Source organism: Pan troglodytes, chromosome Y, assembly GCF_028858775.2.
Source record: "Pan troglodytes isolate AG18354 chromosome Y, NHGRI_mPanTro3-v2.0_pri, whole genome shotgun sequence".
NCBI classification, from domain to species: domain Eukaryota; kingdom Metazoa; phylum Chordata; class Mammalia; order Primates; family Hominidae; genus Pan; species Pan troglodytes.
In genome coordinates this window covers 6288672-6307187 of record NC_072422.2, presented here as the reverse complement: position 1 = coordinate 6307187, position 18516 = coordinate 6288672, and positions in this window count along the sequence as shown.

Here is an 18516-nt window from a genome sequence, read left to right as displayed (position 1 = left end):
AAGTCTCTATGTTCCTAATTCTGTATGAGAAACTCAGTAGTCAGTGAAATCAAAGAATGATCACAGTCAATTCCATCTCATACCTAGACTGAAATATGAAACTTCAAAATAAAAGAAAGTTAAGAACTTTGGGCTTGTAAAAATTTTCCTATATAGATAAAATTATTGGTAACTTTATATCACTAGAAAACAGAAGCAGAAATCCAAGTTTTATATGTGTAAATATAAATATTTTTATTTCCATCGGTTATGACATGCAAGAAAGTAATAAAGTAAAAGTACAATACAATGATATATGGAACTTTCTCAGTTTCAATATATTCAATTCAGACTATTAATTTTACAAAAACCATAAATAATACTTCATGAAAATACATTATACAGCACTTTTAAATATTTTACTTACATTTTAAATAATCAACAAATTAAAGGTAATTCTTCAACATTATTTATTACCAATACTGTTATTCTACTTGAGTAATCCTTTGAAATTAAGTATTTTAAATAAAACATTAAAAAAATTATATTGACTGATTTCAGCTCTTGATGAAATCATACTTCTATATTTGTCATAATGTGAAGTATAACTTTCTCCACAGTGGATCTTTTATAATATCTGTGTTATTGTTTTCTCTGATACAAACACTGTGATATTTCCTGGCTTTACTGTATCCATGTCTTTCATGCCTCCAGAGAGTAGGCTTCAAAAAGATGGAAAAATTATATTTGTGACAAAATTCTAGGAAGGGGAATGGTAAAATGATAGAATAATTTCTAACTTTCTAACTGTCGGTCAATTGATTTGTATGTATTTAGATATAAACACATATTTGCACACTGAGTTTGGACATGTGCATATACATTTATATGAGATGACCATAATATATGGGTTACGTAATCTTTAAATTAATCCACCAATTTGTAAGTGTGAAATTTGATGAGCATCTACCTTATTTATACTCAATTTGATGGAAAGCCAACAAAATCTCTGTCAATATTCATTTCGATGAATCCAATAATGTTAACTGCTGATACCTTTATTTTCCTTGTTTCCCTGCTGGCAACCTGAAAGTTGATTCTCACTCGAATTCAGCTCTCAGGGTACGATCCACAAGAGACTGCCACTTTGCTGTGGATTGTCACCTCTGACTCCACCTCTTTTTTCCTATAGCAGTCCTATATTTGCATATTTAATAAACTTTGTACAAGGTTAAAAGGATAAAAGTACAGTGAAATGTGAAGTCATGCTGTGAAATGTTCCATTGTTTCTATATCTCTAATTGACCTTTCATGTTATAGAGGACAAGAAAAACAATTCGGTACATTTCTTAGTATCCAGTCCAATGCACTGTTTCTTATTAATATGCCAAACCTACCCCTTCAAGGCACTGACATTTAAACACAGCTGGACATTTCAAAATCTCTTATCATTAATAACCATTATGTTATTCACTGTTGCCCAGAATTGGAATCTGACTGAAATTTCCGGGTGGAAATTGCTAGAATGACTCAAACTATAGGAATGACTATTTTTCATCTGAAAATATCTGATGAGCATATACATATGCTATGTGAATGAACATATAGTAAATTAACAATATATCATCACTGACAGTAAATAATAGGTATCCCAAACCTGCTGGGCAGACTGAGCTCAGGTACTCCCACAAACCAAGCTTTTACCACCAGAGATTTTTCTATGTCAAAAACAGCAACTCCAGGGCAGGCATCTTGGCTCATGCCTGTAATTTCTACATTTTGGGAGTCCAAGCTGGGTGGATCACTTGAGGTCAGTAGTTCAAGACCAGTGTGGGTAACATGGCAAAAACCCTTCTCTACCAAAAATACAAAAGTTAGCCAGGTCTAGTGGCATGCTCCTGTAGTCTCAGCTACTTGGGAGGCTGAGGCAGGAGAACTGCCTGAACCCAGGAGGTGGAGGTTATAGTTATCCCAGATTGCACCACAGCTCTCCAGCCTGGATGATAGAGTGAGAAAACCCTGTCTCAAAAAAAAAAAAAAAAAAAATTCCACTTGTTTAAGGTAAAAAATATTGGTTGGCTGGGCATGCTGACTCATGCTTGTATTCCCAGCACTTTGGGAGGCAGAAGTGGGTGGATCACCTGTGGTCAGCAGTTTGAGACCAGCCTGGCCAACATGATGAAACCCTGTCTCTGCTAAAAATACAAAAAAAAAAAAAAAAAAAAAAAAAGAAGAAGAAGAAAATGAAGACAAGAAGATAGCCTGGGATAAAGCATGAAGTATCTCAAATGTCAGTCATGCACTCTGTTTACTCAGAAACAAGACTATGATTGATTAAAATTATGCGCATCATGTCAACCCTCTTCTAACTGTTAACAAATATAACTGGAACAGCTAGTACCCAATGGAATACTAATTAACATTCTGACTATAAGGTTTCACTGACATTCACTGTAGGTGTTGAGTGTGGAGTGCTCAAACCTTAAGCTTACAGCTTTATGAAAGAAAAATCAATGTTAGAATGAAACAAAAAGCACCTCAACAACTACATCAATTATTTTGTTCCTTAATAACTTACAGCAGAATGGAAGCATTCAATGTGTAGAAATACTTCTCAACCATGGGAACAATTTAGTTTTACCTGGGGAGTTTACGAAAAGCATACCACATCTGAGATCTATCCCAGATGAATTAAATGAATTGATCCTGGGGATCAATGGATCAAGGACAGCTGAATTTTCAAAAGCTTGATAGATAACTTTAACATGCATTCAAAACTGAGAACTACTATGTTAAGAAAAATAATCCATGAAAGTAAGTTCCTATCTGCTCATCTGCTCTTAATTATATTACACTGTTCTCATGCAGCATGATACCAGTGAAAATTGTTATTATTATTATTATTATTATTATTATTATTATTATTATTATTGAGATGGAGTCTAGCTCTGTCACCCAGGCTGGAGTGCATTGGTGCTATTTCAGCTCACTGCAACCTCCGCTTCCTGTGTTTAAGTGATTCTTTTGCCTCAGCCTCCCAACTAGCTAGGATTACAGGGACCCACAACCACACCCAGCTAATTTTTGTATTTTCAGTAAAGGTGGGGTTTCACTGCATTGGCCAGGCTGGTCTTGAAATCCTCTCTTTGTGATCCACCCACCTTAGCCTCCCAAAGTGCTGGGATTACAAGTGTGAGACACCATGCCCAGCCAAAATTAACATTTTAAAATATTTAGAAATATGCAATAGGGTGCAGTGGCTCATGCTTGTAATCCCAACAGTTTGGGAGGCTGAGGTGGGTGGATCACTTGAGCTGAGGAGCTTGGAACCAGCTTGAAAATATGGCAAAACCCCATCTCTACAAACAATAATAATAAAAAAAAATAGCCAGGCCTGATGGTGCATTTCTGTTGTCCTAGCTGCTTAGGAAGCTAAGGCAAGAGGATTGCTCAGGAGGATCACTTGAGCTCAGGAGGCTGAGGCTGCAGTGCACAGAGATTGAGCTGCTGCACTCCAGCCCAGTCTGGGCAACAAAGTGAGAATCTGTCATATATATATATATATATATATATATATATATATATATATATACACACACACACACACACACACACACACACACACCAATCTACTATACACACACATATATATGTGTGTGTGTGTGTATTCACACACACATATATATTTAATCACTTTAATTACTCTGCAATGGTAGTCTGAGCAGCATGCTTGAGGGTCAGTATCGGGACCTGCAGGCTGCCAGCCTGTGCTAGAAATGTTTAGATTGGGTTTTCTCACATTATATAGTCTCATCTGCCAAGAGTACTGCCTGAGGCTATTATTCTTTTCATATCTTCTTGAAGTTTCTGGGCAAAACACCACATGCGTCAACATTTTTTTGCCCAAGGTCTTGTAACTAATTGGATGACCTTTCAGTCAAATAATTTCTAAGGAAAAGATTTTTCCTCTTTTGGCTCAGGAAATTGCAGGCATAAGTTGCACAACAATGTTGAAGATTAGCACAGCTAATAAGTCATAACCATTGCCTTAAACAAAATGCACAGAACTTAATATTTTTCATTACACCCAAACATTATATAGAGTTTGAAATTAATCATTTTTATATACTATAGTCTCTTTGATACTGAACATAGAACTTCAAGAAGAGGGTCACACAATGATTTATTCAGCAAATATGTACAGAGCTTCTGTATATCAAAAACTGTGTTAAGTGCTAAGATTAGAAAACATGCCATATATCTGCCCTCAACATGTTCTCATTCTATTAAATGGTGTCACAGCACAATACTGAGTCAGAAAAGTTTCAAAAGAGAGGTACACACACACAAAAAAAGACCTAGGCAAATACATGAGACATTATGATCACTTAGAGCTGGTATCAGTTAAAGCCAGGTATTCAAGGCCCATAAATGCCAGGATAGAAAGTTTAGAACAAGCTGTCTGAACAAAAGGGAGGTTGATTTTGGTTTTGCTTTGTTTTTCATAGGAAAATAAATCAAAGTTTCACAAAGGTTATAAGACTAACTGCAATATATAGGATGGATTGAAGACCAGTAAGAGAAGAATGAACATGAGTTATGAGTTTTATTAAATGGTTAAACGACTAGATGATGGTGGCCTGGGCATGGAAAGTGGAAGCAAGGAGTGGACGAAAGAGACAGATGCAAGAATCATGGCAAACATAAAGTGTAAAAGTCTTGGCATGAGTTTTTCAATTGAGGCTAGGAAAATATATTGTGGGATTCTTGGTATTCATGTATCCATCAAATTATTCAATGAATCTTTATTAAAAACTACCATGTAACAAGCACTGTGCTGGGTTCTGGAGGTACAGCAGTGAATGTGGGATTAATGGTACCTGACTTCATAAAGCTTTATGTACAGGGAGAGGAAGATAATAAATAAAAGACACAGGTAGTTGTAAATGCTGTGAAAGAAATTTTGGGATGCTGAAAGTGAGAAACAGACAGTTGTGATGGTTGGTGTAATAGACAGAACTAGTGTATATTGGGTATTAAGTGAATCTTTCTCCAAGGAAGTCTTATTTGATATATCAGAAAGAGCAACCATTGAAAAAGAGGGGAGAAAATAACTGTCAAGTCTCTAAAATAGAACAATTTTGGATAAATGGCTGAAAGCTGATTCTTTTTCAAAGTTGGTTTCTACGGAACAAAATGACATTTTAAACTGCATAGAAAAATAAGGATATTGAGTAACGTAGAGGAAGGAAATTGCTCAGTTCTGTGTTTGAAGAACAGGGAGTTGCTATTTTGCAGAATAATGCTGAGAATTGGAGTAAGAGGAAAATAGTAAAGTAACCAGTGGTTTTAATAGTACAGATGGTAATCCTGCCCCCTTGATAAAAGCAGTTCCAGTGCAATGAGAACAAAACCAAATTGAACTCAACTGAAAAGTGAGTGGGAAGAAATGAGGGAAGTGAGTATAATGTGTTTAGTGGAGAAAAAACATGAGGGGGTAGGTGGCAGGGGGGTATACAATGGGTAAAATTCTAGTTAGTAAAACTGATCTAAGAATTTAGTGCACAATTGTATATGTATATTTTGCTGGTAGAGAGGGAGAGATGAACGTACATGAGAAAATAAAATTTACAAATTTGCAGCAGTGGATTGTGGTTTCTAGCACCTACAGTTCACTCTCACTTTGCCTTTGAGGTGGATAAATGGCCGAAAGCTGATTCTTTTTCAAAATTGCTTTGTATTTGGGAGAGAAGGGAGTAGGGAACAAAATGACATTTTAAACTGCATAGAAAAATAAGGATATTGAATAACATACAGGAAGGAAAGAGCTCAGGAACAACAAGATCTTGGTTCTCAAACTGAATGCTGTGTAGTTTCTAGTCTAGCTTCACATCAGCCCTACTCCAATTTCAAAAAGAAGAATGATTGTTTCATTTGATCTAACCAAGATATCTTTAAACTTCCCACCATATACATCTGTTATTTCAAAGACAGAAGAGTATATTAGGACTAAAAATAAAAAAAGTGTAATATTAATATTAAAATCAAATAACAAATCTAGCTTCATTGAAAACCTGTATAAAGTGTTATCTTTTTTTTTAATACCATGGATTAGTAAATATATGATCACAGTCTTGTGTCTGTCTGGAAATCAGTATTGGGGAATCACTAGACTGATTGCCTTATGAAACCTCTTCCAATACAAATACTATTTTTCAGTTAATGATTATAAAACATACCATATTTGATGTAAAATAATTTCCATTTTATCTTCCATTCAATCATCTTATAAATAACTCTTCCCCACATCATCTTTGCAGTTATCTCAGCTATATAGGAATCTACAGCCACACTCTTACACTCTTATCAGTTTCAAAGGCCTGTTCTCCCAATTTTTCAAAGAGCCCAGAGCATTTACAATAAACATATCTTTCTGCACAAAAGATAATAACTGCTTCAACGGTTTTCGTCAGCCTGAATGCTGATTAAGACCTCAGTAATCACACTCCACTCTGCACAAATCCAAAATCACAAATGGAGATTAATTTATGAGAACAAAAGGAAATAATTGGAAGAAAAAAAGGCTGTCTTGCTGAAAGGAATGAACACACAAAAGAAGTCCCACTAGCTAGCTCATTTTAATATTTTTATTTCTAAAGTGTTCAAACATCCTATTATTTTTTCTGCACTCTTAAAGAGACAGTTAAGTATTATAACCAATAGGATGTTTAAAAAGATGACTTAAGTTTTAATAGGTGGACTCTAAATACTAGAATTATCACTGGCTCACTGAGACCTCTGATCTGCAGGTTTGTGTCCTATGATGCCTTTCTAATTCCAACAGCATAGGCTTTGAGCAAAGTTTATTATATTGCAAGGTCTACTTTATTGAATTCACTACCTGTCTTAATTCTATATATTTCCGATTAGCTGAACTTCGAAGGTGATGTTAGTAGAGGGAAATCGTTTCAACATGCTAACATTTTAAAGCTAATAGTTTTTTAAATAAGCAATTGAGTTTGCAGCATTCTGCTCCTGTTATGTTTTATTGGTGTTTGTGCTTTAATTTTTTGTCCCTCCAGTGCCAGGTGTAATTTAAAAAATAGAATCCACTAGATTCACTGTGATGCCTGATATAATCAATCCAAGCTTAGCTTTTGAAACAAAATACTCGGCTTGGCTCTTTCCAGAGTCCTGCAAAGAAAATGTACTGATTCTCGACAGCTTTATCTACTGTAGCTTTTTGAAATTTTGTTCTCACTTTCCAAATGTCCAAATCCACAAATCCCCTAAACAGCTTTTAATGAGAACCACAACTTCATCTCCTCCCCTTTCAAAGCAGTTAGGTCCGTCTAGCAGGAGAGCCCGAGTACAGTTTATTTTCCTTTTGAAAATCTCTCTCTAGTGTTTTGTACTATACTTCCAATTAATAGGTTCTTAATAAATCTTTGTTAAATACAGGTTGAATGAATTTGTCCTCTCTTTGACTTTCTCTGACTTGCAGTAAATTTCTTTTTTCCAAGACTAAACCTTGTCAGTGATGTAGAATGTATCTCATTCTTTCCATTCATGCCTTCTTCAGGACCTTGATTCATTATGTATTTATTCTTAATCTAACTGTCTTCAGTCTTCATTTCTTCATGGACACTTAGTGGCTCCCGATTAACACAGACAAATGCCTCAGTTTTGTTAAATGACCTAAAGGGAATCGTGATTGGGACAAGGCATCTGCATTGAAATACTAGGATGGATGACAATATTCTGTTGCTTTATATCTGCTTGGCAGAAATAAAACCACATACTTGTGGTGGGTGCTTTCCATATCTGAGTTTTATCTTAAAATAAAAAGGTAAAAAGAAAAACAAACAAGAAACACATCAAGGACAAGAGGTTAAGGATGAAGCAAATTAAAATACAGACTAGATTTAAAGAATCTCTTAGACGAGAAACACAGTTAGACCTCATAAGTGACAAGCAAAACTTAACTTGAGCTACTTCTTGTAAATGTTTATATCACAGAAAAAAGGGAAGCTCAACCCATCAGAAGCAGTTAACAAACTTATATAGTTAGGACTTTCCAATGTGATAGATCAAATGAGGCAAATGTATAACTGTAACCAATCAAATATCATCTGCTTTACTTCTGTATCTCTTTCATAAAATTCTCCCCATTGTTTTCTCTTGATGGAGCCCCTGAATGGCTTGTAGTTTGGAGCTGTACAATTCATGGAATATTTTTGCTCAAACTCTTCATAAATGGTACTATGCCTCAGTTTACCTTTTAACAGAAATATTAGTCATTGGCTTCACAAAGTGAAGAATTTCTAAAGGCTAGATAGCAACTCTTCTTGTAGGTCAAGCAATTTCCAATGTTTTGTTTTCAACAAAATTGAATGACTTGCAGTTTTCATGTATACAGTTTTCAGTATGTAATTCATGAAGAATTCAAAGAATTGAGTGAAATCGTTGTAAAAAAAATCTTTCTTCCTATTCCTATATACATATTCATGGGAACAAAGTCCCTTTTTTGACAATTCCATCCATAGAAAGAAAAAAAATTGTATTAATAATGAATCCTGTCTCATTCTGGCATTTAGTAATGGTTATCTATGTCTACAAGAGATAATGAGAATAAATGAGAGGGGGACAGGAAGAATACAGTGCATCTCATTAAGAAATGTATTTTTATTTTCACTTTTTGAGATGGAATTTCACTCTTGTTGCCCAGGCTGGAGTGCAATGGTGTGATCTCGGCTCACTGCAACTTCTGCCTCCTGGGTTGAAGCTACTCTTCTGCTTCAGCCTCCTGAGGAGCTGGGATTACAGGCATGTGCCACCACACCCAGCTAATTTGTATTTCCAATGCTTTGTTTTCAACAAAATTGAATGACTTGCAGTCATTAATACAAAAATTAATTTTGTAGAGACAGGATTTCTCGTCGTTCGTCAAGCAGGTCTCGGACTCCTGATCTCAGGTGACCCGATTGCCTCGGCCTCCCAAAGTGCATGAGTCACCGCACCTGGCCAAAAACATATTTTCAATAAATATTAACGTTGTATGTTTATCAATTACTTTCCAAAAAAATTAACTTACTCTTTTTAGTCAATTGTATGATGCTATTAATTGAAACCTGCAGGTATGTTCATCAAAATAGTAAGAGTAGTTATTTTTCTGTATTGTTGTATTTCATGTGTGTTAATTCTTCTTTGTACTTTTTGTATTTTTAAATCTTACAGTAGGCACATGTCCTTTTTCACTGAATAAAGCAATAACCTGTTAAAGCTATTAAAAAATACTTTCCCTTGAAAACACCTCCCTAAAGCTATTTATCTTCTTTCTTTTTTGCTTATCTCCATTTCATCATTATTCACTCAACTCTTTTTTGACAAGAATCTTGCCCCTACTACTCCACTGAAAATACACTCTTCAAGGTCAACCTTATCATTACAAAATCTTCTGTCTTTATTTCCTTCAAAACCTCCCCAATATTCAATATAGTTAACTTGTCTGAGTCTTGCAAAATGTGTCCATTCGTTATTCATTCCCCTGTTTTTTCCCCCCTTTCTGTTTGCCTCTTATCTCTCTCTTTGATTGGCTTTATTATGTCATCTGCTAGTTTTGAAATGTAAACCCCAGCCTAAATATTTAGGATACTACTAGCTATGTGTCTCCAGGTCCGTATATTGTGGTTGAATGACTTTCCAGCCTGCATTCACCATTCAGAGTATTCTCTCAGCAAGAAAAATATCACAAAGTGATATTTATCTACAGTAGAAAGATGGAAACAGAACATACAGAAAGTCTGAATACAAGAATATTTATTTTTAGGCTGATTTAGTAAGATAAATCAGACCAATGTATCATTATGCCAGTTTAAGCATAGCTGTAAAAATAAATTTGGCTTCAAATTTGGGGTCAATCAGTCTCTGGAGAGAATTGCGTTCATTAACAATATTAGCAGCACTTTATCTTCCAAGTCATTTGGATTAAAAACCATTGGGTGGTACAATTCTGTTTTTTAACCATAATATTAAGCCTTTTGACTACCTTGTCAAGCATTTTTGAATGTCTTTTTTTGTTCACTATGTTTGCACTCACATAAAATACCTAATTCAGGTCCTGTTCACCTTACATTAAGATGTTATAGCACTCAAACTCTTAATTGATAGACTTCACCTCCATCGTTTTACATATTCTGTTCCTGTTTGTATAAATTCAACCTGTTTTAAAAATTATATTCGGTACTTGATGACTATAAGATAGAGACTGTAAAACTGAGTATTCAAGGCATATAAAATCTCATCAGAAACCACCTTCCAATCTAATCCAAAGCTATATTTTTTCATGAACGATGTCTAATAAGCTTTGATAAATGCTATGTATGAAAAAAATAAAAATGGTGCATACATAGTAAAAAAAAAAAAAAGGCTATGGGAGTCAGAGGTTAGGTGGAATCTAGTGAATGTAGCAAAAAAGTACAGAGCCTAGCACAAATGTTTAGGGTTTGAGTAAAGTAGAAACCAGTAAGGAAGAGTGAGAAAGAGAAGTCAGTGAGGTAAGAAGAAAACAAAGTTAAATGTGAAGATACAAAACACAAGAGAAGAAGATGTTCAAACAGAGAGAGAATGACCAACTGTTTAAGAGTGATAAATGACCCTTAAGTTGGAAATATTGAAGTCACTGATGACCTTGACAAAAGCAATGTCAATGGTGTGGACAGATTGAATTCTGGAGTGGTTTGGGGCTCCCTGCAGAACCATGCATCCTCAGGATTTGCCAGGCTGTGTGTTTCTGTGAGAATGTTGCGAGTGTTGGATATCTGTCTGTGTGTGTGGCATGGTGTGTTAGTGTGTGTGTGTGTGTGTGTTTCTGTGTCTATAAGTGGAGTCTGCTTAAAGAAATGTGGCTAACGGACTTCATTGCTTCTTTTATTTAGAGTCTCCCAGCTTTTGGTGGCCTGTCTGTGTGGCTTTGCTTGGGCTGTGTGGTGCAGCATTCTTCATTTTTCTGTGCATCATGAATCTGCAGCAAATTGAAAGGCAAGGTAAGACCCACCAGCAAACCAATCACCTCCCCTGGCAAAAAAAAACCCCACTTTTCTAGAAAGAAGAGGAGCACACCACACCAAAAAAATGGAAATATACAAGTGTTGCATTCTCCTGCAACAAACCCAGGGAGAGACATTAGCAGTCCTCTCCGCAGGGCCCCTTGAATTTACCTCAAATTTTGTTCCCAGACAAGCAGGTGCTTCATGTCTTGAGGGGGCACTCCTCTATCATCTTGGGATTTCATCAGGAACATTGAATGTGAGCAGAAATGATGTCAGATAGGGATGATGGTACAATCTGGTGAGGGGTTTATGGTGTCCTACAACTTTAACTGCAAATAAATGAAAACAGATGACATAGAATGTGCTTCCAACTCCATCCCCATATTCCCTTAGTTGCACAAGCAGGCCATACCATGGCCTGGTGTTCAGGTGGGAGTACTCCAATACACAAGGAACATTTGGTGTGTATATTGGGGTCATCCTGGCACACTCTTGATTTGATGGCTTTCATACCTAGAGCCAAAAGGGAGTGGAATGGATTGATACTGGATGGGATGTGACCTCCATATTTGCCTCTTTTTTTTTTTTTTTTCTGACTTTCATGTTTCTTACCTTGGTCTAGCTCAATGACTTCCACACTAAAAATTTCCTAGTTCAGTGAGAATGAACCTCATGGCAATCCATTGTGCATGTGTTTTATTTTATTATTTTCTGAACATTGTCATGATTTAATGACAAGCAGCTTTGATACTTTTCAAACCATAAATTCCCATTAGTCACCAACAAGGAAACATGTTCTCTCACTTCTATCAGAGTGCTGCATGATTCCTGTAGAATGAGAAGCAGGCAGCCATATCTGGCTTTTACCTGGTAATCTAGCCTCTGTTTCATTTCATCTAAATTACCTTCTCATTGTGGAGGAGCTCTTTCATTGAGCTGTTGCTGGATGGGACTGCCTCTTACCACATATTATTTATCTGCCAGGGATTTCAGAAAGCAAAAGGGATGTCAGGTAGGCTCACTGCACTCCAGGTTGTGGGCTGTTGTCTCATTATGGGGGCTGAGGTTGTTTGCAGTTGCAGGAGGTTTTTGTGTCCTAACAGGAATCATTGAACATTGCTTGGACTCCAGCATAAGGCAGCTTTTCCTCTCAGATGAGGCTTGGTTTTTCTTTGATTCATGGGGAATCCATAATGACCCTCAACGGCACTACTGGACACCATTTTCAAGCTTGCCATTGCCACAGATGGCCTCTGAGACACTGTCTCAACCTCACCTTCACATGTGAGAGGACAGCTTGAATTGTGAGAACACAGCGCCACATTGGACTTGCCTTTGTGATGTTTTCTGTCTTTCCCAGAGAGTCCCTGCAAAGCCCAAGATGAAGGGAAGCAGTGAGGTCAAGATCCTGGACATATTTCAGTGAAACCGGCCTCTGAGATCTCAGGAATGACTCTATTATCTAAAGAACCCTCAAAAACACACCAGATTCTATTCCAATCCCCATGGGTCCAGATTCTTGCACACAACTTCTTTCTGGACTGGAGTAAGAAGAGCAGTTTCCAGTGACCCCTTCACCCTCCCAAAATGCCGTCCTCTCCACCTTGACCCAATCACAGAGATGGCCTGAAAGGGCACTGATGACAAGACTTTTACGGTGCTGCAGTGGGTTTTCCCAGGCAGCTCTTTCTCAATACCACGCTGTCTCTGCCTGTATCATTTTTCTCTTCTTTGGCAGGCTGACAGTTCTGACAGCCAGGCTCCAGAGCCTACCTCACGAATGCACATGTGCTAGTCTCATGGCACCAGGCCTGAATGTGAACTCTGGCTAGCATCACAGTATATGTCACCATCACCTAGCAACAAGTCTCTGTGTCTTGGCAGAGAAGAAGACCTCCCTGGAAATGTATTGGTGGTGGACTCTCACTTGTCTTCTCTGTGGGATCCAGGGGATTGTCCCATGGTCCCAGGAGAGGGCAGATGTGAGCCAGCCTGAAGAAATGTCAAGCACAGCCCTAGGAATAAACCACAAAATCCTTAAGGATCCAAAAAGATCTGCAAAATTCCTTAGCCTGCCTGTACGTTGTAAGGGTGAGCTTCTTGAAACTTGCCTTACCGTCATTTCTAGGTAAAGCCCACCTGTGTTCATGGGTTTGCTGTGTCCCAGGTGGTGCTTCCTGCAGAAACTTGCAGACTCAGGAGCTGCTTGGTTGTCTGTTTCTGTGGGAGTGTTGCCAGTGTTGGATGTCTGCCTGTGTGGGACACATTGTGTGTATGTGAGTATGTGTGTGTGCCTGTAAGTGGAGTCTGCTTAATGGAATGTGACTAATGCACTTCGGCATCTCTTTTTTTTCAGTCTCCCTACTTTTTGGTGGCCTGTCTGGCTGGCTCTGCTTGTGCTGTGGGGCTCCATGTTCTTTATTTTTCTATGGATCATGAATCTGCACTGAATTGGGAGGGTGGCTAAGACCCACCAGCGTCCAAATCACCTTCATCTGCAAACAGAATTCACTCTACTAGAAAGAAGATGAGCACACCACACTACAAAACAGACGTCTCCCAGTGTTTCGTTGTCCTGCAGCCAACAAGGGAGAGGCACTAGCATTGCTGTTCACAGGGCCCCTTGAATTTACCTCAAATCCAGTTCCCAGCTTAGCAGGTGTTCACATCATAAGTGGACACTTCCCCATCATCTTGGAATTTCATCCTGGGCCATAGATTGTGAGCAACCATAATGTCAGATAGGGATGAGGATACAATCTGGTGTGGGGTGGATAGGGTCCCTCAAATTCACCTGCCAAAAAATGAAGACAGGTGACACAGAAGGTGCTTCCAAATCCATCCTTGCATTCCCTTAATTGCACAAGGGGTCCACACTATGGCCTCATGTTCATGTGAGAGTACTTCAATGTGCACGGAACATTTGGAGGGCAAACTGAGGCCAACATGCCAAACTCATATGCATATGAAGGCTTTCATATGCAGAGAAAAACAGGAGTGGAATTGATTAATGCTGGCTGGGATGTGTCCTCCAGACTGGGCTCTTTTCCTGACTTCCATGTTCCTCATTGTCTTAGGGTTTCCTGGGTCTGGCTGAAAGACTTCCATACTAAAGGTTTCTCATTTCATGGAGGATGAGCCTCATGGGACTCCATCATATGAGTGTTTTTTTTTTTTCTGAACTCTGTCATGTTTTAATGACTGCACAGCTGTGATACTTTTAAAACCATAAATTCCCATCACAGTCACCCACAAGGAAACTTTTTCTCCCACTTCTATTGGAGTGCTGCATGATTCCTGTAGGATGACAAGCAGACAGCTGTGTTTGACTTTTACCGGGTAATTTAACCTCTGTTTCATTTCTTCTGCATGGCCTTCTCACTGTGGAGGGGCTTTTTCATTCAGTTGTTGCTGGATGGGTCTGCCTCTCACCACAGATTATATAGCTGCCCGGGATTTCAGAGAGAAAAAGGCACTTCGGGTAAGCTGCCTGTGCTCCAGGTTGTGGGTCATTGTCTCATTGTGGGACCTGAGGTTGTTTGCACTTTGCAGTAGGCTTTTGGGACCTCTGAAAGAAATCATTGAACATTGCTTGGACCCCAAAACAAGGCACCTCATTCTATCAGGCGAATCTTGATTTTTCTTTACTTACGTGGGAATCCAAATTGTCCCTCAATAGCAATGCTGGACATGATCTTCAGGCCTGCTATTGGCACAGACAGCCTCTGAGACACTGCGTCAACCTCATATGCACCCCTGAGAGGTGAGTCCAAGGTGTGAGAACAGTGCTTCACCCGGGAGTTGCATTTGTTGTGGTTTCTGTCTTACCCAGAGAGCTCCTGTGAGACTCTGGATGAGTGGAGGAACTGAGGACAAGAGCCCAGACATCTTACACTTGCACCGGCTTCTGAGGTCTCAGGTATGATTTTATCACCCAGAGAACCCTCAACAACACACCAGATTATACTCCAATCCCCATGGGACCTGATTCTTCCACACAGCCTTTTTCATGAATGGAGTCAGAAGAGCAGTTTCCAGGGACCATCTCACAGTCTCGAAACAGCATGTCCTCCAGTAGGACACTACAATGGAGACAACCCAAAGGGGCGCTGAGGTCAGGACTTTAAGTGTCCCATTGTGGGTTTTTGAAGAAAGCTTTTTTCCTGATATGAGGATGGCTCTGCCTGTATCATCTCACTCTGCTTAGGTAGGCTGACAGCTTTGATAGCCAGCTACCAGAGCCTGCTTTATGTATGCTCATGCGGTAGTCTCAGGGCACCAGAACTCTCCTGGGAACTCTGGCTAGCATCAAAATAAATGCCTCCATTACCTTGCAACTAGTCCCTTTGGCTGGGCAGAAAAGAAGACTTCCATGGAGGTGCAACAGAGTTGGACTCTTGCCTGTCCTTTCTCTGGAATCCACAGGATAGTCCCATGATCCTAGGAGAGAGCAGACCTGAGTCAGTCTGAAGAAACATCAAGCAGAATGCAAGGAATAAACCACAAAATCCCTAAGGATCCAAAAGAATGCCTCAAGCCTGCCTGGACATTGTAGTGGTGAGTCTTTTTGAAACTTGCCCCACTGTGATTTCTAGGTGCAGCCCACCTGTGTTGCCTGGGGATGCTCTCTCCCAGATGGGGCTTTTGGCAGAACCGCATAGCAACAGGGGCTTCTGGGATGTGTGTTTCTGTGGGATTCTTGCGAGTGTCCTATGCCTGCATGTGGGTGTGGCTTGTGTTTGTGTGTATGCCTGCAAGTGGAGTTTGCTTTAAAAAATGTGGCTAAAGCACTGTGACACTTTTTTTTTTTTAATTCTCCCAAACTTTTGGTGGCCTGTCTGTGTGGCTCTGCTTTGGCTGTAGGGCTCTGTGTTTTTTAGTCTGTGAGTCATGAATCATAATGAAATCGTAGGCTGGCTGAGACCCACTGGGGTCCAAATAACCTCCACCTGTAAAAAAAGCCACTCTTCAAAAAAGAAGAGTAGTACACCACATCCATGAACAGACATCTCCTATTGTTTTGTTGCCCTGCAGCCAACCCAGGAGGAGATACTAGAAGTCCTGTCCACAGAGCCCCTTGAATTTACATCAAATTTGGTTCTTAGTTGAGTAGGAGCTTCACGTCATGAGGGGGCACTCCTTTATCATCTTGGGATTTTATTCTAGGACAGAGAGTGAGAGCAGCAATAAGGTCAGATAGGGGTGTGGATACAAACTAGTGAGGGGTGAATGGGTTCCTGCACATTCACATTCACTTTGAAAAAGGTGAAGACAGATGACACAGAGGTGCTTTCAACTGCCTCCTTGCATTCTCTTAACTGCATGAGCTGTCCACACCATGGCCTGGTGTTCAGCTGGGAGTACTCCAATGTGCAGGCAACATTTGGAGTGCAAACTGGGGTAATCTTGGCAAACTCCATATTTGAGGGCTTTCATACCCAGAGCCAAATGGGAATTGGGTGGATTTATGCTGGGTGGGATATGGCCTTGACACGGACCTCTTCTTTTCCTGATTTTCATGTTCATCATTTGCCTAGGGTTTCCTTGGTCTGGCTCAACATCTTCCACGCTATACATTTCCCAGTTCATGCAGGATGATCTTCATGGAAATCCATTGTGTGAGTGTTTCCTTGTAAACACTGTCATGTTTTAGTATCTGGCTGAAAATTCCTGTTACAACCACCAACATGGAAACTCTTGTTCTCTCACTTACATCAGAGTGCTGCATGATTCCTGTAGGAGGAGTATCAGGCCGCCATGTCTGCCTTCTGCCTGGTAATCTAGGTTATGTTTCATTTCATCTGGAAGTCCTTTCTCATTTTGGAGGGTGACTTTAATTGGGCTGTTGCTGGGTGGGGCTTCCTCTTATCACAGATCTATTGGCTACAAGGCATTACAGGGAGCAAAAGAAACTTCTGATAGGCTGATTGTGCCCCAGGTTGTGAGTAGTGGTCTGGTTGTGGGGACTGAGGCTGTTTGCTCTTTGCAGGAGGCTTTTGCGTTGTCTGACAGGAATCTTCGAATGTTGGCTAGACTCCAGCTCAAGTCAGCTTGTTCTCTCAGGAGAGCCTTGATTTTTATTTGCTCTCATGGGGCATTCACAGTGCCGTTCACTGGCACTACTGGGCACGCTTTTCAGGTTGTAATCGACACAAACAGCCCCTAAGGCACTGTCTCAACCTCATCTCCCCCTTTTGAGGTCAGTTCAAGATGTGAGAACACTGCTCCACCTTGGATTTGCCTTTGCCATGGTTCCTGCCTTTCCCAGAGAGCCCCTGTGAGGCCCAGGATGAAGGGAGGTAGTGAGATCAAGGGCCCAGCCATCTTTCACAGACCTCTGCCACTGAGGTCTCAGCTATGATTCCATCACCCAAAGACCCCTCAACAACTCATCAGAGTACATTGTAAACACCATGGAATCCGATTCTGGCACAAAGCTTCTTTCAGGAATGGAGTCAGAAGAGCATTTTCCTGTGACCACCTCTCCATCTCAATATGCCTCCTTCTCCAGAGGGCACCGACAATGGAGGCGGCCTTAGGTAGATATTTTATAATGCAGCAGTGGGCTATCACAGGGAGCCTGTTTCCCAATACCAGCCCTTATCTGCCTGTACCATTTCCTCTGGTTAGGTAGGCTGACAGCTCTGACATCCAGGCTCTGGAGTCTGCATTGTGAACACACATGTGCTAGTCTCAGGGCACCAGGCCTGAACTGTGGGCTCTGGCTATCCTCACAACGAATGCCATTGTTCCATAGCCACATGTCCCTGTGGCTTGGCAGAGAACGGACCTCCACCGAGGTGCACTAGCGGAGGACTTTTGCCTCTCTTCCCTGTGGGACACACGGGATAGTCTCATGATCATAGGAGAGGGCAGACGTCAGCCAGCCTGGGTCAACATCAAGCAAAACCCCAGGAATGAGCAGCCCAATCACTAAGGATCCAAAAGGATATGCAACCACAAAATCCCTAAGGAACCAAAAGGATATACAGGATTCCTCAGGCATACCTAGATGTTGCAGGAGTGTGTCTTTTTGAAACTGGAACTGTGGGGCTCCGTGTTCTTCATTTTTCTTTGGATCATGCCTCCTCAGTGAATTGGGAGGCTGGCTGAGACTCGCTGGGGTCCAAATCACCTCTGTCTGTAAAAAAAAAGTCAGTCTTCTCAAAAGAAAATGAGCACACTGCACCCAAGAACATACATCTCTCAATATTTAATTGTCCCACGGCCAATCCAGGGAGAGATACTAGCAGTCCTGTATGCAGGACCCCTTGAATTTACCTCAAATTCTGTTCCCATCAGAGCAGGTGCTTCATTTAGCTCGTGAAGGGGCACTGCTCCATCATTTTGGGATTTTATTCTCTGACAGACAGTGTAAACACCAATAAGGTCAAATAGGGGTGAGGATAAAACATGGTAAAGGGTGGACAGGTCCTACACATTCACCTGCAAAAAGTTAAAGACAGATGACACAGAAAGTGCTTTC